The following is a 6519-nucleotide window of genomic DNA, read 5'->3' as shown; positions in this document are numbered from 1 at the left end:
TTTCTTTGATTTATGTTTAAAAACCACCTATTAGTGAGTACATGTGATGATTGTCTTTTTTGTCTGGGTTACCTCACTCAAAATAATGTTTTCTAGCTCCAACGATTTTCCTGCTAAATTCAAGATATAGTTATTTTTTCTGCTATGTAGTACTCCATTGTGCAAATGTACCATATTTTCCTTTCTTTTCCTATTTTTTGCCCTTTGGCTTGCTTTTTCTTTGTTTGCTTTTTTTTAAATTTATTTTATTGAGCTATACATTTTTCTCTGCTTCCCTCCCTTCCTCTCTCCTACCATTCAACCCTCCCCCAAGGTCCCCATGCTACCAATGTACACAGGAGATCTTGTCCTTTTCTATTTCCCATTTAAATAAGATCTATGTATGTCTCTTTTAGTGTCCTTAAAAAACAATGAGGACACAAATCGGTTGGTTTATGCATCACCTTGTGTTAGAAGACTTGGCAGACCCATTTGGGATCAGATGTGTGTTATGTATATGGGATGAAGCCTGTTCCTGATTATATCTTGACCTGAAAAATAATAAAATCAATTCTGTATTTTCTGTTATAAATTCCATAGATTCAATATGCAAAATAACTCTTTCTGAATATAGTGAATCAATAAAAATGCCATGAGAACTTTGAGCAAAATCATAAGGGTTTTGTTCCTTAAATTTTACTTCAATCTTCTGATTTGTAACCTGTATTTCCTGATTTATTTAAATCAATATAGAAATTATGGACTTCAGTTATTGGTGTGGCCCATACAATGAAAAGAAGGATCAAATTAGCTCTTTTTATAAGTCGAATTCTCTCACTATTGGAATAGTGGATATTAATCTTTCCCACCATAAAATTAGTACAAGCTTTTGGCTTGTACTGTCTTCCCATAATTTGTTAATTTCATCATTATTCAAAGGTTTATTCCTGCTAACTGAAAAAGTTTCAATTTTCCTTTTATAATTAATTCAGAGACCTTTTCCACATACATTATTAATTTTTTAATCAGTTTATGTGGTAAGAAGATCCATTATAAGACAATAATTTTCTTTTGTATTAAAATTCCTGTAGGGGAAATATTTGGAGGGTAGTATGATCAGAATGCACTTAAGATTCGGGTCCACATGGACCACATGTACTTCTTGTAATTGTTCTTCAACAAGTCAAGTCTCTGATTTTCAGTTGATAATTCCCTGGGACTATTTAAATCTTTGTCATTATATAAGTTTTTGTTTAAATGAATTATTTCTTCAGGTTTTACTCTATGAAGTGGGCTATAGATTCAAAATATCTCCTAGTAGATTTGAAAATCATTAAGAGTCTTTAGTCAGTCTCTCCTAATATGCACCTTTTGTCTTCTAATTTTCTGTAAACCTACTTTATAAACAATTAATAGTATTTGCTCTTAAAATTTTTTAAGGAGAAATTTACAGTCCCCAATGAGGTAAAATTTTCTTTACTTCTTCAAACATTCTTTCTAAAGTATCTACATTTGAATCAGATAACAAATTATCACTTATATAATGTTAAAGTATAGACACAGGAAATTGCTTGCTTATCATTTCTAATGGCTGATTCACAAAATATTGGCAGAGACTGTGGTTATTTAACATTCCACGTGGGAGAATCTTCTGTTGATATCTTTTAGCAGGCCGAGAATTATTATAGGTATGCACTGTGAAGGCAAATTTTCTCTCTTTTTCTTGTAAAGATATAGTGAAAAACTAATCATTTAAATCAATAATAGTAAGAGACCATCCTTTAAGCAATATAAAAGGAAAAGTAATTGAAGATTGTAGAGGGCCCATTGATTGAATTACCTCAATAGTTCTTTGATCTGTTACCATTCTCCATTTTCCAGAGTTTTTTAAACAACAAATACAGGAGAATTCTTGATTCTGTTACCATACTATTTCTTTAAATATATAATATAAATTAACAAACTGATAACAGCTATGGCTAAGAGTGAATAAGTCCCAGGTAGGTCATATACCTCTTCTAGAATTTCATATATAATCGAAATGAAAGGTTGTTAAATTCTTGGATGGGTATATTATCTGCAAATATCTTAGGAGTGGTTTATAAGTTGCAAAATAGTAAAGTTAATAGACTACTTACCTCTGTTAAAATCCTGCTTTAGTTGAGACTTCTAAAGTATAATAATGATGTGAGCTAAAAAAAAAAAAGCCTGTGGATTTTCTAAGCAGACTCAAAACCAAACATAACAGAATTTGATTAAAGAGATGCAGGTCAGAGCAGCCCTACAGCAGTTACACACTGGTTGCAGGAATCAGGGGAAACTGTACTAGCCAGGTGGGAACTACATGAATGTCAGGCTGGGGGCAAACTGTGTGTTGTGGGAGCTGCGGGCCTGCTTTTTGTCCCGCCCAGCTCACGCACAGCTAGGTTTACACCAGAAATAACAACACAGAAACTGTATTTTTTTAAACACTGCTTGGCCCATTATATCTAGCCTTTCTCGCCTAACTCTCGCACCTGGACTGGCCCGTTTCTAATAATGTGTGTAGCTCCCCAAGGTGCGCTTACCGGGAATATTCTAGCCTATGTCCATCCTGGGTAGGAGCTTCATCGTGTCTGCCCCAGACAGGAGAGATATCAAGTCTGAGTTCACTTGCTCTTCTTCCCAGCATTCTATTCTGTTTACTCCACCCACCTATGTTTTAACCTATGAGGATCAAGCAGTTTCTTTATTTTTTAACCAATGACCTGGAGCACAGATGGTAAGAATTGAAAGATAATAGTTTTAGATTTTTCCTTTGAAAAGTGTAAATTTGCTTACCACATCTCCTTTGATTCACTTTGTTTCGAAATGTACTACATTAAATATTAAAATGGCTTTTTTTCCTATGAGTATTTGCTTAAAAAATCTTTCCCAACCCTTCATCTTGAGGAAATATTTATCTTTGATTTTGAGGTATGTTTCTTGTATTCAGAAGAAGAATGGATCCTAATTTTCCTTCTATTCTCTAAGTCTGTTTCTTTTTTATTGAATAATTGAGTCTATTGATATTAAGAGATACCAATGATAAATGATCATTAGTTCCTGGTTTGGTTCTTTTTGTTTGTGTGTTTGTTTGTTTGCATGTGTATGTGTGTGTGTATGTGTGTGTGTGTGTTGGCGATGGAGGTTTTAGTGATAGAGGTAGAGGTGTTTGTGTGTGTGCATGTGTGTGTGTGTGTAAGTGTGCATTTGTGTGTTTTATTCATTTGACTTTGCTGTTATGATATTATTTTCCATGATTTCATGCATGTATTTATAGCATCCTAGGGCTGTGCTTTTATTTCTGGAACCTTCTATATGGCTGGGCATGTAGATTTGTATTTTTAAATTTAACTTTATTATAGAATAATAGTTTTCTTCATATATAGTGGTTGAAAGATTTCTGAGTATAATGGTCTGGGGCTGGCATTCCTACTTTCTAGAGTCTGAGAGACCATCTGTCCAGACTCTTTTAACTTTTAGAGTCTCCATTGAGAAATCAAGTGTAATTTTAATAACAAAGTAAAAAGGCAGTTGTTTTCTTTGTAAGGAACATTGACACAAATCTCTATTTCATTAAAAGTGGAAAAAACTATTTTTTTTCATTTTACATACCAATCCCAATTTCCACACCCTCCCCTATTCCCATTCCCCCCACCTTTCCTCCACCCACTTGACTCCCCATCCACTCCTCAGAGAAAGTAAGGCACATTGCTTTAGGGAATGTCCAAAGGCCCTCCCCTTTTATACCTAAGCTGAGCAAGGTATCAGTCCAAAGAGAATGTGTTCCCAAAAAGCCAGTATAAGCAATAGGGATAAATCCTGGTGTCACTGCCAGTGTCCCAGCAGGCTGCCCCAGTCATACAACTGTCGACCTCATTCAGAACATCTATTTTGCTAAGTAACAAAGTAAGCCATATATATATATATATATATATATATATATATATATATATATATATACAAATGGAAAGGGGAAATAGATAATATTGCCTGAGAAAATTGAAAACATGGTGGGGGAGGGCAGAAGAGGAAGAAAAACAGAGAAGGGGAGAATAAATTGAGGGAATTGGATCATTGAATCCAGAGATGAGAGCAAGGAAATATATTTTGGTTGAGGGAGCTATTATGGGACTAGCAAGAAATGTGGCACTAGAAAAAAAATTCCAGGAATCCATAATCATGACCCTAGCTAAGACCCTAAGCAATAGAGGAGAGGGTGCCAAAACTAGCCTTGTCCTGTTGTTCGATTGATGAACATCTTAAATGTCACCATAGAACTTTCACCCAGAAACTCATGGAAGGAGAGGGAGAGACCTGTAGTAGAGCATTGGGTTGAGCTCCCAAAGTCCTGTTGTAGCGTGGGAGGAATGAGGATATGAGCAAACAGGTCAAGACCGTGATTGGGATACCCATGGAAACAATTTACCTGAGCTAATGGGAGCTCACCAACTCCAGGCAGACAGGGAAGGAACCAGCATAACGTGAATCTCTTAAGAGTTAAGAGCAAAGCAGAGAGAGAGAAAAAAAGAAAAAGAAAGCACGAGAGAGAGAAGAGCTAGCTTTCAGGAACATATTGACCTGATTTCAGAGAGGACATGTTAATGACTTGAAATAGCTGGAAGTACGGGCTAATTGAGGAAATTTAAATTTGAACAGATCATGACACAAAGAAATCATACATATTAACATGCAATTACTGTTTTTGAATATATATATTAATTTTAATAGTATAAAGTATAGTTTTACCCTTCCACAACCTCTTACTTGATCCTCCCTACCTGCTCAATTTTATGTTTTGTCTGTCTTTCTTTCAGAAACACCACACAAAACCACAAAAACAGAAATCAAAACAAGCAAAAAGACCAATAACACAAACAAATAAAATGTATGCAAAACATCTACCAAAACATGGAGTCTTTTTGTCGGCCAACTACTCTTCTGCACAGGACCTGCCCTGAAATGTTGCTTACATACCCAATGACATTCCACTGGAGAACACAAATTTAAATGTCTTTTTGGCTAAAGGTGGGAATTGTATATACATTTCCTTCTCATTGCTGGGTTTATTTCTCTTTGAATCTGTACAGGCCCTGTGCTTGCTACCACAGTTTCTATAAATACATATATGTATCATCTCTATTGTACCTGGAAAACAATGTTTCTTTTAAATCATCTATCAATACTGTCTTGCCCTCTTTCTACCTCCTTTTCTAGACAGATTCTTAACCATGTGAGGAAACTTGAAAAGGATATCCAATTTAGGGATGAATTGTCTCTCTCTGTCTGCAAATTGTCTAGTGGTGAGTGTCTTTATAAGCTTCCATCTAATGAAAGAAAAAACTTCTCTGATGATCTATGGGTATAGAAGTATATCCTTAGGAGTCAATTTATTTCTATGTTGCTTTAGCATAATAATAGTATTAGATATTCCATTACGTTCCTGACCTATCTAGTATCTTGTTCTTGGTCACTTTACTAGTTTCTGATATAGGTTCCATATCTTAGAGCGGTACTTAAATAGATTTTAAACATTGGTTGATTATACTTATAATATTTTTGCCAACATAGTATTAGTATATTTTTAGGGATATTGTTGCAAACCTCATTATTTGTAGCTGAGTGCTATTGTGCTCACCTTTTTCCACTGATAGTATACAGGGTACCATCCAGCACCGTGAATGCCAATTAGTAGGGGTTAAGCTTCTAGTTAGACACCAACTCAATTTCTTCATGTTCAATGATACAAGTGATTGTTAAATTTAGCAATAGAACCTTATTATCAGATTGTGAAGAGTAACCAGTAGCTTTATCAAGTCCTGATGTTTTTTTTTTTTTTTTACTTTTTTTAGTTGTTGAAAAAAAAAATTTCCGCCTCCTCCCCATTTCCCATTTCCTTCCCCTTCCCCCCCCCACATCTCCCCCTCCCCCCACGACCTTTCCCGTTTCCCCTCTCCCCTCCCCCCACTCCATTCCCCCTCCCTCTCAAGAATGAAGAGCAGTCCATATTCCCTGCCCTGCAGGAAGTGCAAGGTCCTCCCACTTCTATCCAGGTACAGGAAGGTGAGCATCCAAACAGGCTAGGCTCCCACAAATCCAGTTCATGTATTAGGATCGAAACCTAGTGCCATTGTCCTTGGCTTCTAATCAGCCTTCATTATCTGCCAAGTTCAGAAAGTCCGGTTTCTTCCCATGCTTATTCAGTCGCAGTCCCGCTGGACTTGGTGAGCTCCCAATAGATCAGCCCCACTGTCACAGTGGGTGGGTGCACCCCTCGTGGTCCTGACTTCCTTGCCCATGTTCTCCCTCCTTCTGCTCCTCATTGGATCTTAAGAGCTAAGATCGGTGCTCCAATATGGGTCTTTGTCTCTATCTCGATCCGTCGCCAGATGAAGGTTCTAAGGTGATATGCAAGATATTCATCAGTATGGCTATAGGATAGGGCCATTTCAGGTTCCCTCTCCTCAGTTGCCCAAGGTACTAGCTGGAGACATCTTCCTGTACACCTGCAAGCCCCTC

This window comes from Microtus pennsylvanicus, chromosome 10 (assembly GCF_037038515.1).
Source record: "Microtus pennsylvanicus isolate mMicPen1 chromosome 10, mMicPen1.hap1, whole genome shotgun sequence".
Classification (NCBI taxonomy): domain Eukaryota; kingdom Metazoa; phylum Chordata; class Mammalia; order Rodentia; family Cricetidae; genus Microtus; species Microtus pennsylvanicus.
Note: the sequence above shows the minus strand (reverse complement) of the source record.